Genomic DNA, 17823 nt, shown 5'->3' on the forward strand with positions numbered 1-17823 from the left:
AATGGTTCTAAGTTTTAACACTAAGAATGAAAATCTCATTTGTATTGATTTTTTTGTGATATTTGTTTCTTCATGTCGATAATATATAAATATACCTTATGGGTAAACAGCTGAAAATAACCTTTCAAACTATCTGGGGTTCACTGACATTAGCACTTCTTCATATGCTTGTCCCCCAGCCCAGCACAAGCGGCGGCCTGTTAGCTCAGTTGGTTAGAGCGTGGTGCTAATAACGCCAAGGTCACAGGTTCGATCCCTGTACAGGCCACGTTTCTGTGTTAAATAAAAGATGCTTTTTCTTCTGTCTCTTTGTTATCTGTATATCTCTTTGGAGCAAGAGTTGCTAGAATCATTAGTTGAATCAATTTGATATAGATGTGGAATTATATATTAATGTTAAAGTGCCTTGAACATCCATTAATGGTTGTAAGTTCTATCACTAAGTAACTAAATCTCTCATTTATTACAAGCATTTTCTTCTGTCTGATGTTTATCTCTATATTTCCTTTGAGCAGGAGCTGATAGAATGAGTAGATGAATTAATTTAATATAGATGATGAACTGTTATTTATTGCTAAACCACATAGAACATACATTAATGGTTCTAAGTTTTAACACTAAGAATGAAAATCTCATTTGTATTGATTTTTTTGTGATATTTGTTTCTTCATGTCGATAATATATAAATATACCTTATGGGTAAACAGCTGAAAATAAGCTTTCAAACTATCTGGGGTTCACTGACATTAGCAGTTCTGCATATGCTTGTCCCCCAGCACAGCACGATCGGCGGCCTGTTAGCTCAGTTGGTTAGAGCGTGGTGCTAATAACGCCAAGGTCACAGGTTCGATCCCTGTACAGGGCAAGTTTCTGTGTTAAAAAAAGATGCTTTTTCTTGTGTCTCTTTGTTAACTGTATATCTCTTTGGAGCAAGAGCTACTAGTAGTTGAATCAATTTGATATAGATGTGGAATTATATATTAATGTTAAAGTGCCTTGAACATCCATTAATGGTTGTAAGTTCTAACACTAAGTAACTAAATCTCTCATTTATTACAAGCATTTTCTTCTGTCTGATGTTTATCTCTATATTTCCTTTGAGCAGGAGCTGATAGAATGAGTAGATGAATTAATTTAATATAGATGATGAACTGTTATTTATTGCTAAACCACATGGAAAATACATTAATGGTTCTAAGTTTTAACACTAAGATTGAAAATCTCATTTGTATTGATTTTTTTGTGATATTTGTTTCTTCATGTCGATAATATATAAATATACCTTATGGGTAAACAGCTGAAAATAAGCTTTCAAACTATCTGGGGTTCACTGACATTAGCAATTCTTCATATGCTTGTCCCCCAGCCCAGCACGAACGGCGGCCTGTTAGCTCAGTTGGTTAGAGCGTGGTGCTAATAACGCCAAGGTCACAGGTTCGATCCCTGTACAGGCCAAGTTTCTGTGGTCAATAAAAGATGCTTTTTCTTGTGTCTCTTTGTTATCTGTATATCTCTTTGGAGCAAGAGCTGCTAGAATGATTAGTTGAATCAATTTGATATAGATGTGGAATTATATATTAATGTTAAAGTGCCTTGAACATCCATTAATGGTTCAAAGTTCTAACACTAAGTAATTAATCTCCCATTTATTACAAGTAATTTAGGAAAGTCTAGTTTTGATTTTTTGATAATGCTTAAAGACACCATGAATGTAAACAGCTGAATATAAGATTTCCATCTATCTCGGGTTAACAATCAGTAGCACTTCATCATCTGTTATTTCTTCAGTAGTATGCTATAAATATAGTAAGCCTATTATCTGATTCTGTTAGAACATGAAGTTAAAAATGCCAAGAACATACTTTCTACCACTCTCCAAGCAAACACTTAACGCTGCTTTAATGTTGAAATAAATGCATTTTCTTCTGTATCTTGTTTAAATCTATATTTCCTTTGAGCAGAAGCTGATAGAATGAGTAGATGAATTAATTTAATATAGATGATGAACTGTTATTTATTGCTAAACCACATGGAAAATACATTAATGGTTCTAAGTTTTAACACTAAGAATGAAAATCTCATTTGTATTGATTTTTTTGTGATATTTGTTTCTTCATGTCGATAATATATAAATATACCTTATGGGTAAACAGCTGAAAATAAGCTTTCAAACTATCTGGGGTTCACTGACATTAGCAATTCTTCATATGCTTGTCCCCCAGCCCAGCACAAACAGCGGCCTGTTAGCTCAGTTGGTTAGAGCGTGGTGCTAATAACGCCAAGGTCACAGGTTCGATCCCTGTACAGGCCAAGTTTCTGTGTTAAATAAAAGATGCTTTTTCTTCTGTCTCTTTGTTATCTGTATATCTCTTTGGAGCAAGAGCTGCTAGAATCATTAGTTGAATCAATTTGATATAGATGTGGAATTATATATTAATGTTAAAGTGCCTTGAACATCCATTAATGGTTGTAAGTTCTAACACTAAGTAACTAAATCTCTCATTTATTACAAGCATTTCCTTCTGTCTGATGTTTATCTCTATATTTCCTTTGAGCAGAAGCTGATAGAATGAGTAGATGAATTAATTTAATATAGATGATAAACTGTTATTTATTGCTAAACCACATAGAAAATACATTAATGGTTCTAAGTTTTAACACTAAGAATGAAAATCTCATTTGTATTGATTTTTTTGTGATATTTGTTTCTTCATGTCGATAATATATAAATATACCTTATGGGTAAACAGCTGAAAATAAGCTTTCAAACTATCTGGGGTTCACTGACATTCGCAATTCTTCATATGCTTGTCCCCCAGCCCAGCACGAACGGCGGCCTGTTAGCTCAGTTGGTTAGAGCGTGGTGCTAATAACGCCAAGGTCACAGGTTCGATCCCTGTACAGGCCAAGTTTCTGTGTTAAAAAAAAGATGCTTTTTCTTGTGTCTCTTTGTTAACTGTATATCTCTTTGGAGCAAGAGCTGCTAGAATCATTAGTTGAATCAATTTGATATAGATGTGGAATTATATATTAATGTTAAAGTGCCTTGAACATCCATTAATGGTTGTAAGTTCTAACACTAAGTAACTAAATCTCTCATTTATTACAAGCATTTTCTTCTGTCTGATGTTTATCTCTATATTTCCTTTGAGCAGGAGCTGATAGAATGAGTAGATGAATTAATTTAATATAGATGATGAACTGTTATTTATTGCTAAACCACATAGAACATACATTAATGGTTCTAAGTTTTAACACTAAGAATGAAAGTCTCATTTGTATTGATTTTTTTGTGATATTTGTTTCTTCATGTCGATAATATATAAATATACCTTATGGGTAAACAGCTGAAAATAAGCTTTCAAACTATCTGGGGTTCACTGACATTAGCAGTTCTGCATATGCTTGTCCCCCAGCACAGCACGAACGGCGGCCTGTTAGCTCAGTTGGTTAGAGCGTGGTGCTAATAACGCCAAGGTCACAGGTTCGATCCCTGTACAGGCCAAGTTTCTGTGTTAAAAAAAAGATGCTTTTTCTTGTGTCTCTTTGTTAACTGTATATCTCTTTGGAGCAAGAGCTGCTAGTAGTTGAATCAATTTGATATAGATGTGGAATTATATATTAATGTTAAAGTGCCTTGAACATCCATTAATGGTTGTAAGTTCTAACACTAAGTAACTAAATCTCTCATTTATTACAAGCATTTTCTTCTGTCTGATGTTTATCTCTATATTTCCTTTGAGCAGGAGCTGATAGAATGAGTAGATGAATTAATTTAATATAGATGATGAACTGTTATTTATTGCTAAACCACATGGAAAATACATTAATGGTTCTAAGTTTTAACACTAAGATTGAAAATCTCATTTGTATTGATTTTTTTGTGATATTTGTTTCTTCATGTCGATAATATATAAATATACCTTATGGGTAAACAGCTGAAAATAACCTTTCAAACTATCTGGGGTTCACTGACATTAGCACTTCTTCATATGCTTGTCCCCCAGCCCAGCACGAGCGGCGGCCTGTTAGCTCAGTTGGTTAGAGCGTGGTGCTAATAACGCCAAGGTCACAGGTTCGATCCCTGTACAGGCCACGTTTCTGTGTTAAATAAAAGATGCTTTTTCTTCTGTCTCTTTGTTATCTGTATATCTCTTTGGAGCAAGAGCTGCTAGAATCATTAGTTGAATCAATTTGATATAGATGTGGAATTATATATTAATGTTAAAGTGCCTTGAACACCCATTAATGGTTCAAAGTTCTAACACTAAGTAATTAATCTCCCATTTATTACAAGTAATTTAGGAAAGTCTAGTTTTGATTTTTTGATAATGCTTAAAGACACCATGAATGTAAACAGCTGAATATAAGATTTCCATCTATCTCGGGTTAACAATCAGTAGCACTTCATCATCTGTTATTTCTTCAGTAGTATGCTATAAATATAGTAAGCCTATTATCTGATTCTGTTAGAACATGAAGTTAAAAATGGCAAGAACATACTTTCTACCACTCTCCAAGCAAACACTTAACGCTGCTTTAATGTTGAAATAGATGCATTTTCTTCTGTATCTTGTTTAAATCTGTATTTCCTTTGAGCAGAAGCTGATAGAATGAGTAGATGAATTAATTTAATATAGATTATGAACTGTTATTTATTGCTAAACCACATGGAAAATACATTAATGGTTCTAAGTTTTAACACTAAGATTGAAAATCTCATTTGTATTGATTTTTTTGTGATATTTGTTTCTTCATGTCGATAATATATAAATATACCTTATGGGTAAACAGCTGAAAATAAGCTTTCAAACTATCTGGGGTTCACTGACATTAGCAATTCTTCATATGCTTGTCCCCCAGCCCAGCACGAGCGGCGGCCTGTTAGCTCAGTTGGTTAGAGCGTGGTGCTAATAACGCCAAGGTCACAGGCTCGATCCCTGTACAGGCCAAGTTTCTGTGTTAAATAAAAGATGCTTTTTCTTCTGTCTCTTTGTTATCTGTATATCTCTTTGGAGCAAGAGCTGCTAGAATGATTAGTTGAATCAATTTGATATAGATGTGGAATTATATATTAATGTTAAAGTGCCTTGAACATCCATTAATGGTTCAAAGTTCTAACACTAAGTAATTAATCTCCCATTTATTACAAGTAATTTAGGAAAGTCTAGTTTTGATTTTTTGATAATGCTTAAAGACACCATGAATGTAAACAGCTGAATATAAGATTTCCATCTATCTCGGGTTAACAATCAGTAGCACTTCATCATCTGTTATTTCTTCAGTAGTATGCTATAAATATAGTAAGCCTATTATCTGATTCTGTTAGAACATGAAGTTAAAAATGCCAAGAACATACTTTCTACCACTCTCCAAGCAAACACTTAACGCTGCTTTAATGTTGAAATAAATGCATTTTCTTCTGTATCTTGTTTAAATCTATATTTCCTTTGAGCAGAAGCTGATAGAATGAGTAGATGAATTAATTTAATATAGATGATGAACTGTTATTTATTGCTAAACCACATGGAAAATACATTAATGGTTCTAAGTTTTAACACTAAGAATGAAAATCTCATTTGTATTGATTTTTTTGTGATATTTGTTTCTTCATGTCGATAATATATAAATATACCTTATGGGTAAACAGCTGAAAAAAGGCTTTCAAACTATCTGGGGTTCACTGACATTACCACTTCTTCATATGCTTGTCCCCCAGCCCAGCATGAACAGCGGCCTGTTAGCTCAGTTGGTTAGAGCGTGGTGCTAATAACGCCAAGGTCACAGGTTCGATCCCTGTACAGGCCAAGTTTCTGTGTTAAATAAAAGATGCTTTTTCTTCTGTCTCTTTGTTATCTGTATATCTCTTTGGAGCAAGAGCTGCTAGAATCATTAGTTGAATCAATTTGATATAGATGTGGAATTATATATTAATGTTAAAGTGCCTTGAACATCCATTAATGGTTTTAAGTTCTAACACTAAGTAACTAAATCTCTCATTTATTACAAGCATTTTCTTCTGTCTGATGTTTATCTCTATATTTCCTTTGAGCAGAAGCTGATAGAATGAGTAGATGAATTAATTTAATATAGATGATGAACTGTTATTTATTGCTAAACCACATGGAAAATACATTAATGGTTCTAAGTTTTAACACTAAGATTGAAAATCTCATTTGTATTGATTTTTTTGTGATATTTGTTTCTTCATGTCGATAATATATAAATATACCTTATGGGTAAACAGCTGAAAATAAGCTTTCAAACTATCTGGGGTTCACTGACATTAGCAATTCTTCAAATGCTTGTCCCCCAGCCCAGCACGAACAGCGGCCTGTTAGCTCAGTTGGTTAGAGCGTGGTGCTAATAACGCCAAGGTCACAGGTTCGATCCCTGTACAGGCCAAGTTTCTGTGTTAAATAAAAGATGCTTTTTCTTCTGTCTCTTTGTTATCTGTATATCTCTTTGGAGCAAGAGCTGCTAGAATCATTAGTTGAATCAATTTGATATAGATGTGGAATTATATATTAATGTTAAAGTGCCTTGAACACCCATTAATGGTTCAAAGTTCTAACACTAAGTAATTAATCTCCCATTTATTACAAGTAATTTAGGAAAGTCTAGTTTTGATTTTTTGATAATGCTTAAAGACACCATGAATGTAAACAGCTGAATATAAGATTTCCATCTATCTCGGGTTAACAATCAGTAGCACTTCATCATCTGTTATTTCTTCAGTAGTATGCTATAAATATAGTAAGCCTATTATCTGATTCTGTTAGAACATGAAGTTAAAAATGGCAAGAACATACTTTCTACCACTCTCCAAGCAAACACTTAACGCTGCTTTAATGTTGAAATAGATGCATTTTCTTCTGTATCTTGTTTAAATCTGTATTTCCTTTGAGCAGAAGCTGATAGAATGAGTAGATGAATTAATTTAATATAGATTATGAACTGTTATTTATTGCTAAACCACATGGAAAATACATTAATGGTTCTAAGTTTTAACACTAAGATTGAAAATCTCATTTGTATTGATTTTTTTGTGATATTTGTTTCTTCATGTCGATAATATATAAATATACCTTATGGGTAAACAGCTGAAAATAAGCTTTCAAACTATCTGGGGTTCACTGACATTAGCAATTCTTCATATGCTTGTCCCCCAGCCCAGCACGAGCGGCAGCCTGTTAGCTCAGTTGGTTAGAGCGTGGTGCTAATAACGCCAAGGTCACAGGTTCGATCCCTGTACAGGCCAAGTTTCTGTGTTAAATAAAAGATGCTTTTTCTTCTGTCTCTTTGTTATCTGTATATCTCTTTGGAGCAAGAGCTGCTAGAATGATTAGTTGAATCAATTTGATATAGATGTGGAATTATATATTAATGTTAAAGTGCCTTGAACATCCATTAATGGTTCAAAGTTCTAACACTAAGTAATTAATCTCCCATTTATTACAAGTAATTTAGGAAAGTCTAGTTTTGATTTTTTGATAATGCTTAAAGACACCATGAATGTAAACAGCTGAATATAAGATTTCCATCTATCTCGGGTTAACAATCAGTAGCACTTCATCATCTGTTATTTCTTCAGTAGTATGCTATAAATATAGTAAGCCTATTATCTGATTCTGTTAGAACATGAAGTTAAAAATGCCAAGAACATACTTTCTACCACTCTCCAAGCAAACACTTAACGCTGCTTTAATGTTGAAATAAATGCATTTTCTTCTGTATCTTGTTTAAATCTATATTTCCTTTGAGCAGAAGCTGATAGAATGAGTAGATGAATTAATTTAATATAGATGATGAACTGTTATTTATTGCTAAACCACATGGAAAATACATTAATGGTTCTAAGTTTTAACACTAAGAATGAAAATCTCATTTGTATTGATTTTTTTGTGATATTTGTTTCTTCATGTCGATAATATATAAATATACCTTATGGGTAAACAGCTGAAAAAAGGCTTTCAAACTATCTGGGGTTCACTGACATTACCACTTCTTCATATGCTTGTCCCCCAGCCCAGCATGAACAGCGGCCTGTTAGCTCAGTTGGTTAGAGCGTGGTGCTAATAACGCCAAGGTCACAGGTTCGATCCCTGTACAGGCCAAGTTTCTGTGTTAAATAAAAGATGCTTTTTCTTCTGTCTCTTTGTTATCTGTATATCTCTTTGGAGCAAGAGCTGCTAGAATCATTAGTTGAATCAATTTGATATAGATGTGGAATTATATATTAATGTTAAAGTGCCTTGAACATCCATTAATGGTTGTAAGTTCTAACACTAAGTAACTAAATCTCTCATTTATTACAAGCATTTCCTTCTGTCTGATGTTTATCTCTATATTTCCTTTGAGCAGAAGCTGATAGAATGAGTAGATGAATTAATTTAATATAGATGATAAACTGTTATTTATTGCTAAACCACATAGAAAATACATTAATGGTTCTAAGTTTTAACACTAAGAATGAAAATCTCATTTGTATTGATTTTTTTGTGATATTTGTTTCTTCATGTCGATAATATATAAATATACCTTATGGGTAAACAGCTGAAAATAAGCTTTCAAACTATCTGGGGTTCACTGACATTCGCAATTCTTCATATGCTTGTCCCCCAGCCCAGCACGAACGGCGGCCTGTTAGCTCAGTTGGTTAGAGCGTGGTGCTAATAACGCCAAGGTCACAGGTTCGATCCCTGTACAGGCCAAGTTTCTGTGTTAAAAAAAAGATGCTTTTTCTTGTGTCTCTTTGTTAACTGTATATCTCTTTGGAGCAAGAGCTGCTAGAATCATTAGTTGAATCAATTTGATATAGATGTGGAATTATATATTAATGTTAAAGTGCCTTGAACATCCATTAATGGTTGTAAGTTCTAACACTAAGTAACTAAATCTCTCATTTATTACAAGCATTTTCTTCTGTCTGATGTTTATCTCTATATTTCCTTTGAGCAGGAGCTGATAGAATGAGTAGATGAATTAATTTAATATAGATGATGAACTGTTATTTATTGCTAAACCACATAGAACATACATTAATGGTTCTAAGTTTTAACACTAAGAATGAAAATCTCATTTGTATTGATTTTTTTGTGATATTTGTTTCTTCATGTCGATAATATATAAATATACCTTATGGGTAAACAGCTGAAAATAAGCTTTCAAACTATCTGGGGTTCACTGACATTAGCAGTTCTGCATATGCTTGTCCCCCAGCACAGCACGAACGGCGGCCTGTTAGCTCAGTTGGTTAGAGCGTGGTGCTAATAACGCCAAGGTCACAGGTTCGATCCCTGTACAGGCCAAGTTTCTGTGTTAAAAAAAAGATGCTTTTTCTTGTGTCTCTTTGTTAACTGTATATCTCTTTGGAGCAAGAGCTGCTAGTAGTTGAATCAATTTGATATAGATGTGGAATTATATATTAATGTTAAAGTGCCTTGAACATCCATTAATGGTTGTAAGTTCTAACACTAAGTAACTAAATCTCTCATTTATTACAAGCATTTTCTTCTGTCTGATGTTTATCTCTATATTTCCTTTGAGCAGGAGCTGATAGAATGAGTAGATGAATTAATTTAATATAGATGATGAACTGTTATTTATTGCTAAACCACATGGAAAATACATTAATGGTTCTAAGTTTTAACACTAAGATTGAAAATCTCATTTGTATTGATTTTTTTGTGATATTTGTTTCTTCATGTCGATAATATATAAATATACCTTATGGGTAAACAGCTGAAAATAACCTTTCAAACTATCTGGGGTTCACTGACATTAGCACTTCTTCATATGCTTGTCCCCCAGCCCAGCACGAGCGGCGGCCTGTTAGCTCAGTTGGTTAGAGCGTGGTGCTAATAACGCCAAGGTCACAGGTTCGATCCCTGTACAGGCCACGTTTCTGTGTTAAATAAAAGATGCTTTTTCTTCTGTCTCTTTGTTATCTGTATATCTCTTTGGAGCAAGAGTTGCTAGAATCATTAGTTGAATCAATTTGATATAGATGTGGAATTATATATTAATGTTAAAGTGCCTTGAACATCCATTAATGGTTGTAAGTTCTATCACTAAGTAACTAAATCTCTCATTTATTACAAGCATTTTCTTCTGTCTGATGTTTATCTCTATATTTCCTTTGAGCAGGAGCTGATAGAATGAGTAGATGAATTAATTTAATATAGATGATGAACTGTTATTTATTGCTAAACCACATAGAACATACATTAATGGTTCTAAGTTTTAACACTAAGATTGAAAATCTCATTTGTATTGATTTTTTTGTGATATTTGTTTCTTCATGTCGATAATATATAAATATACCTTATGGGTAAACAGCTGAAAATAAGCTTTCAAACTATCTGGGGTTCACTGACATTAGCAATTCTTCAAATGCTTGTCCCCCAGCCCAGCACGAACAGCGGCCTGTTAGCTCAGTTGGTTAGAGCGTGGTGCTAATAACGCCAAGGTCACAGGTTCGATCCCTGTACAGGCCAAGTTTCTGTGTTAAATAAAAGATGCTTTTTCTTCTGTCTCTTTGTTATCTGTATATCTCTTTGGAGCAAGAGCTGCTAGAATCATTAGTTGAATCAATTTGATATAGATGTGGAATTATATATTAATGTTAAAGTGCCTTGAACACCCATTAATGGTTCAAAGTTCTAACACTAAGTAATTAATCTCCCATTTATTACAAGTAATTTAGGAAAGTCTAGTTTTGATTTTTTGATAATGCTTAAAGACACCATGAATGTAAACAGCTGAATATAAGATTTCCATCTATCTCGGGTTAACAATCAGTAGCACTTCATCATCTGTTATTTCTTCAGTAGTATGCTATAAATATAGTAAGCCTATTATCTGATTCTGTTAGAACATGAAGTTAAAAATGGCAAGAACATACTTTCTACCACTCTCCAAGCAAACACTTAACGCTGCTTTAATGTTGAAATAGATGCATTTTCTTCTGTATCTTGTTTAAATCTGTATTTCCTTTGAGCAGAAGCTGATAGAATGAGTAGATGAATTAATTTAATATAGATTATGAACTGTTATTTATTGCTAAACCACATGGAAAATACATTAATGGTTCTAAGTTTTAACACTAAGATTGAAAATCTCATTTGTATTGATTTTTTTGTGATATTTGTTTCTTCATGTCGATAATATATAAATATACCTTATGGGTAAACAGCTGAAAATAAGCTTTCAAACTATCTGGGGTTCACTGACATTAGCAATTCTTCAAATGCTTGTCCCCCAGCCCAGCACGAACAGCGGCCTGTTAGCTCAGTTGGTTAGAGCGTGGTGCTAATAACGCCAAGGTCACAGGTTCGATCCCTGTACAGGCCAAGTTTCTGTGTTAAATAAAAGATGCTTTTTCTTCTGTCTCTTTGTTATCTGTATATCTCTTTGGAGCAAGAGCTGCTAGAATCATTAGTTGAATCAATTTGATATAGATGTGGAATTATATATTAATGTTAAAGTGCCTTGAACACCCATTAATGGTTCAAAGTTCTAACACTAAGTAATTAATCTCCCATTTATTACAAGTAATTTAGGAAAGTCTAGTTTTGATTTTTTGATAATGCTTAAAGACACCATGAATGTAAACAGCTGAATATAAGATTTCCATCTATCTCGGGTTAACAATCAGTAGCACTTCATCATCTGTTATTTCTTCAGTAGTATGCTATAAATATAGTAAGCCTATTATCTGATTCTGTTAGAACATGAAGTTAAAAATGGCAAGAACATACTTTCTACCACTCTCCAAGCAAACACTTAACGCTGCTTTAATGTTGAAATAGATGCATTTTCTTCTGTATCTTGTTTAAATCTGTATTTCCTTTGAGCAGAAGCTGATAGAATGAGTAGATGAATTAATTTAATATAGATTATGAACTGTTATTTATTGCTAAACCACATGGAAAATACATTAATGGTTCTAAGTTTTAACACTAAGATTGAAAATCTCATTTGTATTGATTTTTTTGTGATATTTGTTTCTTCATGTCGATAATATATAAATATACCTTATGGGTAAACAGCTGAAAATAAGCTTTCAAACTATCTGGGGTTCACTGACATTAGCAATTCTTCATATGCTTGTCCCCTAGCCCAGCACGAGCGGCGGCCTGTTAGCTCAGTTGGTTAGAGCGTGGTGCTAATAACGCCAAGGTCACAGGTTCGATCCCTGTACAGGCCAAGTTTCTGTGTTAAATAAAAGATGCTTTTTCTTCTGTCTCTTTGTTATCTGTATATCTCTTTGGAGCAAGAGCTGCTAGAATGATTAGTTGAATCAATTTGATATAGATGTGGAATTATATATTAATGTTAAAGTGCCTTGAACATCCATTAATGGTTCAAAGTTCTAACACTAAGTAATTAATCTCCCATTTATTACAAGTAATTTAGGAAAGTCTAGTTTTGATTTTTTGATAATGCTTAAAGACACCATGAATGTAAACAGCTGAATATAAGATTTCCATCTATCTCGGGTTAACAATCAGTAGCACTTCATCATCTGTTATTTCTTCAGTGGTATGCTATAAATATAGTAAGCCTATTATCTGATTCTGTTAGAACATGAAGTTAAAAATGCCAAGAACATACTTTCTACCACTCTCCAAGCAAACACTTAACGCTGCTTTAATGTTGAAATAAATGCATTTTCTTCTGTATCTTGTTTAAATCTATATTTCCTTTGAGCAGAAGCTGATAGAATGAGTAGATGAATTAATTTAATATAGATGATGAACTGTTATTTATTGCTAAACCACATGGAAAATACATTAATGGTTCTAAGTTTTAACACTAAGAATGAAAATCTCATTTGTATTGATTTTTTTGTGATATTTGTTTCTTCATGTCGATAATATATAAATATACCTTATGGGTAAACAGCTGAAAAAAGGCTTTCAAACTATCTGGGGTTCACTGACATTACCACTTCTTCATATGCTTGTCCCCCAGCCCAGCATGAACAGCGGCCTGTTAGCTCAGTTGGTTAGAGCGTGGTGCTAATAACGCCAAGGTCACAGGTTCGATCCCTGTACAGGCCAAGTTTCTGTGTTAAATAAAAGATGCTTTTTCTTCTGTCTCTTTGTTATCTGTATATCTCTTTGGAGCAAGAGCTGCTAGAATCATTAGTTGAATCAATTTGATATAGATGTGGAATTATATATTAATGTTAAAGTGCCTTGAACATCCATTAATGGTTGTAAGTTCTAACACTAAGTAACTATATCTCTCATTTATTACAAGCATTTTCTTCTGTCTGATGTTTATCTCTATATTTCCTTTGAGCAGAAGCTGATAGAATGAGTAGATGAATTAATTTAATATAGATGATGAACTGTTATTTATTGCTAAACCACATGGAAAATACATTAATGGTTCTAACTTTTAACACTAAGATTGAAAATCTCATTTGTATTGATTTTTTTGTGATATTTGTTTCTTCATGTCGATAATATATAAATATACCTTATGGGTAAACAGCTGAAAATAAGCTTTCAAACTATCTGGGGTTCACTGACATTAGCAATTCTTCAAATGCTTGTCCCCCAGCCCAGCACGAACAGCGGCCTGTTAGCTCAGTTGGTTAGAGCGTGGTGCTAATAACGCCAAGGTCACAGGTTCGATCCCTGTACAGGCCAAGTTTCAGTGTTAAATAAAAGATGCTTTTTCTTCTGTCTCTTTGTTATCTGTATATCTCTTTGGAGCAAGAGCTGCTAGAATCATTAGTTGAATCAATTTGATATAGATGTGGAATTATATATTAATGTTAAAGTGCCTTGAACACCCATTAATGGTTCAAAGTTCTAACACTAAGTAATTAATCTCCCATTTATTACAAGTAATTTAGGAAAGTCTAGTTTTGATTTTTTGATAATGCTTAAAGACACCATGAATGTAAACAGCTGAATATAAGATTTCCATCTATCTCGGGTTAACAATCAGTAGCACTTCATCATCTGTTATTTCTTCAGTAGTATGCTATAAATATAGTAAGCCTATTATCTGATTCTGTTAGAACATGAAGTTAAAAATGGCAAGAACATACTTTCTACCACTCTCCAAGCAAACACTTAACGCTGCTTTAATGTTGAAATAGATGCATTTTCTTCTGTATCTTGTTTAAATCTGTATTTCCTTTGAGCAGAAGCTGATAGAATGAGTAGATGAATTAATTTAATATAGATTATGAACTGTTATTTATTGCTAAACCACATGGAAAATACATTAATGGTTCTAAGTTTTAACACTAAGATTGAAAATCTCATTTGTATTGATTTTTTTGTGATATTTGTTTCTTCATGTCGATAATATATAAATATACCTTATGGGTAAACAGCTGAAAATAAGCTTTCAAACTATCTGGGGTTCACTGACATTAGCAATTCTTCATATGCTTGTCCCCCAGCCCAGCACGAGCGGCAGCCTGTTAGCTCAGTTGGTTAGAGCGTGGTGCTAATAACGCCAAGGTCACAGGTTCGATCCCTGTACAGGCCAAGTTTCTGTGTTAAATAAAAGATGCTTTTTCTTCTGTCTCTTTGTTATCTGTATATCTCTTTGGAGCAAGAGCTGCTAGAATGATTAGTTGAATCAATTTGATATAGATGTGGAATTATATATTAATGTTAAAGTGCCTTGAACATCCATTAATGGTTCAAAGTTCTAACACTAAGTAATTAATCTCCCATTTATTACAAGTAATTTAGGAAAGTCTAGTTTTGATTTTTTGATAATGCTTAAAGACACCATGAATGTAAACAGCTGAATATAAGATTTCCATCTATCTCGGGTTAACAATCAGTAGCACTTCATCATCTGTTATTTCTTCAGTAGTATGCTATAAATATAGTAAGCCTATTATCTGATTCTGTTAGAACATGAAGTTAAAAATGCCAAGAACATACTTTCTACCACTCTCCAAGCAAACACTTAACGCTGCTTTAATGTTGAAATAAATGCATTTTCTTCTGTATCTTGTTTAAATCTATATTTCCTTTGAGCAGAAGCTGATAGAATGAGTAGATGAATTAATTTAATATAGATGATGAACTGTTATTTATTGCTAAACCACATGGAAAATACATTAATGGTTCTAAGTTTTAACACTAAGAATGAAAATCTCATTTGTATTGATTTTTTTGTGATATTTGTTTCTTCATGTCGATAATATATAAATATACCTTATGGGTAAACAGCTGAAAAAAGGCTTTCAAACTATCTGGGGTTCACTGACATTACCACTTCTTCATATGCTTGTCCCCCAGCCCAGCATGAACAGCGGCCTGTTAGCTCAGTTGGTTAGAGCGTGGTGCTAATAACGCCAAGGTCACAGGTTCGATCCCTGTACAGGCCAAGTTTCTGTGTTAAATAAAAGATGCTTTTTCTTCTGTCTCTTTGTTATCTGTATATCTCTTTGGAGCAAGAGCTGCTAGAATCATTAGTTGAATCAATTTGATATAGATGTGGAATTATATATTAATGTTAAAGTGCCTTGAACATCCATTAATGGTTGTAAGTTCTAACACTAAGTAACTAAATCTCTCATTTATTACAAGCATTTTCTTCTGTCTGATGTTTATCTCTATATTTCCTTTGAGCAGAAGCTGATAGAATGAGTAGATGAATTAATTTAATATAGATGATGAACTGTTATTTATTGCTAAACCACATGGAAAATACATTAATGGTCCTAAGTTTTAACACTAAGATTGAAAATCTCATTTGTATTGATTTTTTTGTGATATTTGTTTCTTCATGTCGATAATATATAAATATACCTTATGGGTAAACAGCTGAAAATAAGCTTTCAAACTATCTGGGGTTCACTGACATTAGCAATTCTTCATATGCTTGTCCCCCAGCCCAGCACGAGCGGCGGCCTGTTAGCTCAGTTGGTTAGAGCGTGGTGCTAATAACGCCAAGGTCACAGGTTCGATCCCTGTACAGGCCAAGTTTCTGTGTTAAATAAAAGATGCTTTTTCTTCTGTCTCTTTGTTATCTGTATATCTCTTTGGAGCAAGAGCTGCTAGAATCATTAGTTGAATCAATTTGATATAGATGTGGAATTATATATTAATGTTAAAGTGCCTTGAACATCCATTAATGGTTCAAAGTTCTAACACTAAGTAATTAATCTCCCATTTATTACAAGTAATTTAGGAAAGTCTAGTTTTGATTTTTTGATAATGCTTAAAGACACCATGAATGTAAACAGCTGAATATAAGATTTCCATCTATCTCGGGTTAACAATCAGTAGCACTTCATCATCTGTTATTTCTTCAGTAGTATGCTATAAATATAGTAAGCCTATTATCTGATTCTGTTAGAACATGAAGTTAAAAATGCCAAGAACATACTTTCTACCACTCTCCAAGCAAACACTTAACGCTGCTTTAATGTTGAAATAAATGCATTTTCTTCTGTATCTTGTTTAAATCTATATTTCCTTTGAGCAGAAGCTGAGAGATGGAGTAGATGAATTAATTTAATATAGATGATGAACTGTTATTTATTGCTAAACCACATGGAAAATACATTAATGGTTCTAAGTTTTAACACTAAGAATGAAAATCTCATTTGTATTGATTTTTTTGTGATATTTGTTTCTTCATGTCGATAATATATAAATATACCTTATGGGTAAACAGCTGAAAAAAGGCTTTCAAACTATCTGGGGTTCACTGACATTACCACTTCTTCATATGCTTGTCCCCCAGCCCAGCATGAACAGCGGCCTGTTAGCTCAGTTGGTTAGAGCGTGGTGCTAATAACGCCAAGGTCACAGGTTCGATCCCTGTACAGGCCAAGTTTCTGTGTTAAATAAAAGATGCTTTTTCTTCTGTCTCTTTGTTATCTGTATATCTCTTTGGAGCAAGAGCTGCTAGAATCATTAGTTGAATCAATTTGATATAGATGTGGAATTATATATTAATGTTAAAGTGCCTTGAACATCCATTAATGGTTGTAAGTTCTAACACTAAGTAACTAAATCTCTCATTTATTACAAGCATTTTCTTCTGTCTGATGTTTATCTCTATATTTCCTTTGAGCAGAAGCTGATAGAATGAGTAGATGAATTAATTTAATATAGATGATGAACTGTTATTTATTGCTAAACCACATGGAAAATACATTAATGGTCCTAAGTTTTAACACTAAGATTGAAAATCTCATTTGTATTGATTTTTTTGTGATATTTGTTTCTTCATGTCGATAATATATAAATATACCTTATGGGTAAACAGCTGAAAATAAGCTTTCAAACTATCTGGGGTTCACTGACATTAGCAATTCTTCATATGCTTGTCCCCCAGCCCAGCACGAGCGGCGGCCTGTTAGCTCAGTTGGTTAGAGCGTGGTGCTAATAACGCCAAGGTCACAGGTTCGATCCCTGTACAGGCCAAGTTTCTGTGTTAAATAAAAGATGCTTTTTCTTCTGTCTCTTTGTTATCTGTATATCTCTTTGGAGCAAGAGCTGCTAGAATCATTAGTTGAATCAATTTGATATAGATGTGGAATTATATATTAATGTTAAAGTGCCTTGAACATCCATTAATGGTTCAAAGTTCTAACACTAAGTAATTAATCTCCCATTTATTACAAGTAATTTAGGAAAGTCTAGTTTTGATTTTTTGATAATGCTTAAAGACACCATGAATGTAAACAGCTGAATATAAGATTTCCATCTATCTCGGGTTAACAATCAGTAGCACTTCATCATCTGTTATTTCTTCAGTAGTATGCTATAAATATAGTAAGCCTATTATCTGATTCTGTTAGAACATGAAGTTAAAAATGCC

General features: G+C 33.4%; 21 non-coding genes across 21 annotated transcripts; all 21 read left to right on the plus strand.

Moving 5' to 3' along the window:
• The first annotated feature begins 194 nt into the window (after positions 1 to 194).
• TRNAI-AAU (transfer RNA isoleucine (anticodon AAU)) lies at positions 195 to 268 on the plus strand. The gene has a single exon. It is a non-coding gene; the product is annotated as a tRNA-Ile (tRNA).
• Positions 269 to 1381: 1113 nt separating this feature from the next.
• TRNAI-AAU (transfer RNA isoleucine (anticodon AAU)) lies at positions 1382 to 1455 on the plus strand. The gene has a single exon. It is a non-coding gene; the product is annotated as a tRNA-Ile (tRNA).
• A 782-nt stretch (positions 1456 to 2237) lies between these two features.
• On the plus strand, positions 2238 to 2311 carry TRNAI-AAU (transfer RNA isoleucine (anticodon AAU)). The gene has a single exon. It is a non-coding gene; the product is annotated as a tRNA-Ile (tRNA).
• Positions 2312 to 2834: 523 nt separating this feature from the next.
• On the plus strand, positions 2835 to 2908 carry TRNAI-AAU (transfer RNA isoleucine (anticodon AAU)). Its single transcript has one exon. It is a non-coding gene; the product is annotated as a tRNA-Ile (tRNA).
• A 523-nt stretch (positions 2909 to 3431) lies between these two features.
• TRNAI-AAU (transfer RNA isoleucine (anticodon AAU)) lies at positions 3432 to 3505 on the plus strand. The gene has a single exon. It is a non-coding gene; the product is annotated as a tRNA-Ile (tRNA).
• Positions 3506 to 4022: 517 nt separating this feature from the next.
• TRNAI-AAU (transfer RNA isoleucine (anticodon AAU)) lies at positions 4023 to 4096 on the plus strand. Its single transcript has one exon. It is a non-coding gene; the product is annotated as a tRNA-Ile (tRNA).
• A 1638-nt stretch (positions 4097 to 5734) lies between these two features.
• On the plus strand, positions 5735 to 5808 carry TRNAI-AAU (transfer RNA isoleucine (anticodon AAU)). Its single transcript has one exon. It is a non-coding gene; the product is annotated as a tRNA-Ile (tRNA).
• A 523-nt stretch (positions 5809 to 6331) lies between these two features.
• On the plus strand, positions 6332 to 6405 carry TRNAI-AAU (transfer RNA isoleucine (anticodon AAU)). Its single transcript has one exon. It is a non-coding gene; the product is annotated as a tRNA-Ile (tRNA).
• Positions 6406 to 8043: 1638 nt separating this feature from the next.
• TRNAI-AAU (transfer RNA isoleucine (anticodon AAU)) lies at positions 8044 to 8117 on the plus strand. Its single transcript has one exon. It is a non-coding gene; the product is annotated as a tRNA-Ile (tRNA).
• A 523-nt stretch (positions 8118 to 8640) lies between these two features.
• Positions 8641 to 8714, plus strand: TRNAI-AAU (transfer RNA isoleucine (anticodon AAU)). Its single transcript has one exon. It is a non-coding gene; the product is annotated as a tRNA-Ile (tRNA).
• A 523-nt stretch (positions 8715 to 9237) lies between these two features.
• TRNAI-AAU (transfer RNA isoleucine (anticodon AAU)) lies at positions 9238 to 9311 on the plus strand. The gene has a single exon. It is a non-coding gene; the product is annotated as a tRNA-Ile (tRNA).
• A 517-nt stretch (positions 9312 to 9828) lies between these two features.
• TRNAI-AAU (transfer RNA isoleucine (anticodon AAU)) lies at positions 9829 to 9902 on the plus strand. Its single transcript has one exon. It is a non-coding gene; the product is annotated as a tRNA-Ile (tRNA).
• Positions 9903 to 10425: 523 nt separating this feature from the next.
• TRNAI-AAU (transfer RNA isoleucine (anticodon AAU)) lies at positions 10426 to 10499 on the plus strand. Its single transcript has one exon. It is a non-coding gene; the product is annotated as a tRNA-Ile (tRNA).
• Positions 10500 to 11281: 782 nt separating this feature from the next.
• On the plus strand, positions 11282 to 11355 carry TRNAI-AAU (transfer RNA isoleucine (anticodon AAU)). The gene has a single exon. It is a non-coding gene; the product is annotated as a tRNA-Ile (tRNA).
• A 782-nt stretch (positions 11356 to 12137) lies between these two features.
• TRNAI-AAU (transfer RNA isoleucine (anticodon AAU)) lies at positions 12138 to 12211 on the plus strand. Its single transcript has one exon. It is a non-coding gene; the product is annotated as a tRNA-Ile (tRNA).
• Positions 12212 to 12993: 782 nt separating this feature from the next.
• Positions 12994 to 13067, plus strand: TRNAI-AAU (transfer RNA isoleucine (anticodon AAU)). The gene has a single exon. It is a non-coding gene; the product is annotated as a tRNA-Ile (tRNA).
• Positions 13068 to 13590: 523 nt separating this feature from the next.
• On the plus strand, positions 13591 to 13664 carry TRNAI-AAU (transfer RNA isoleucine (anticodon AAU)). The gene has a single exon. It is a non-coding gene; the product is annotated as a tRNA-Ile (tRNA).
• A 1638-nt stretch (positions 13665 to 15302) lies between these two features.
• Positions 15303 to 15376, plus strand: TRNAI-AAU (transfer RNA isoleucine (anticodon AAU)). Its single transcript has one exon. It is a non-coding gene; the product is annotated as a tRNA-Ile (tRNA).
• A 523-nt stretch (positions 15377 to 15899) lies between these two features.
• TRNAI-AAU (transfer RNA isoleucine (anticodon AAU)) lies at positions 15900 to 15973 on the plus strand. Its single transcript has one exon. It is a non-coding gene; the product is annotated as a tRNA-Ile (tRNA).
• Positions 15974 to 16755: 782 nt separating this feature from the next.
• Positions 16756 to 16829, plus strand: TRNAI-AAU (transfer RNA isoleucine (anticodon AAU)). The gene has a single exon. It is a non-coding gene; the product is annotated as a tRNA-Ile (tRNA).
• Positions 16830 to 17352: 523 nt separating this feature from the next.
• On the plus strand, positions 17353 to 17426 carry TRNAI-AAU (transfer RNA isoleucine (anticodon AAU)). Its single transcript has one exon. It is a non-coding gene; the product is annotated as a tRNA-Ile (tRNA).
• The last annotated feature ends 397 nt before the right edge of the window (positions 17427 to 17823 follow it).

The sequence above is a fragment of the Triturus cristatus genome, chromosome 5_1 (assembly GCF_964204655.1).
Source record: "Triturus cristatus chromosome 5_1, aTriCri1.1, whole genome shotgun sequence".
NCBI classification, from domain to species: domain Eukaryota; kingdom Metazoa; phylum Chordata; class Amphibia; order Caudata; family Salamandridae; genus Triturus; species Triturus cristatus.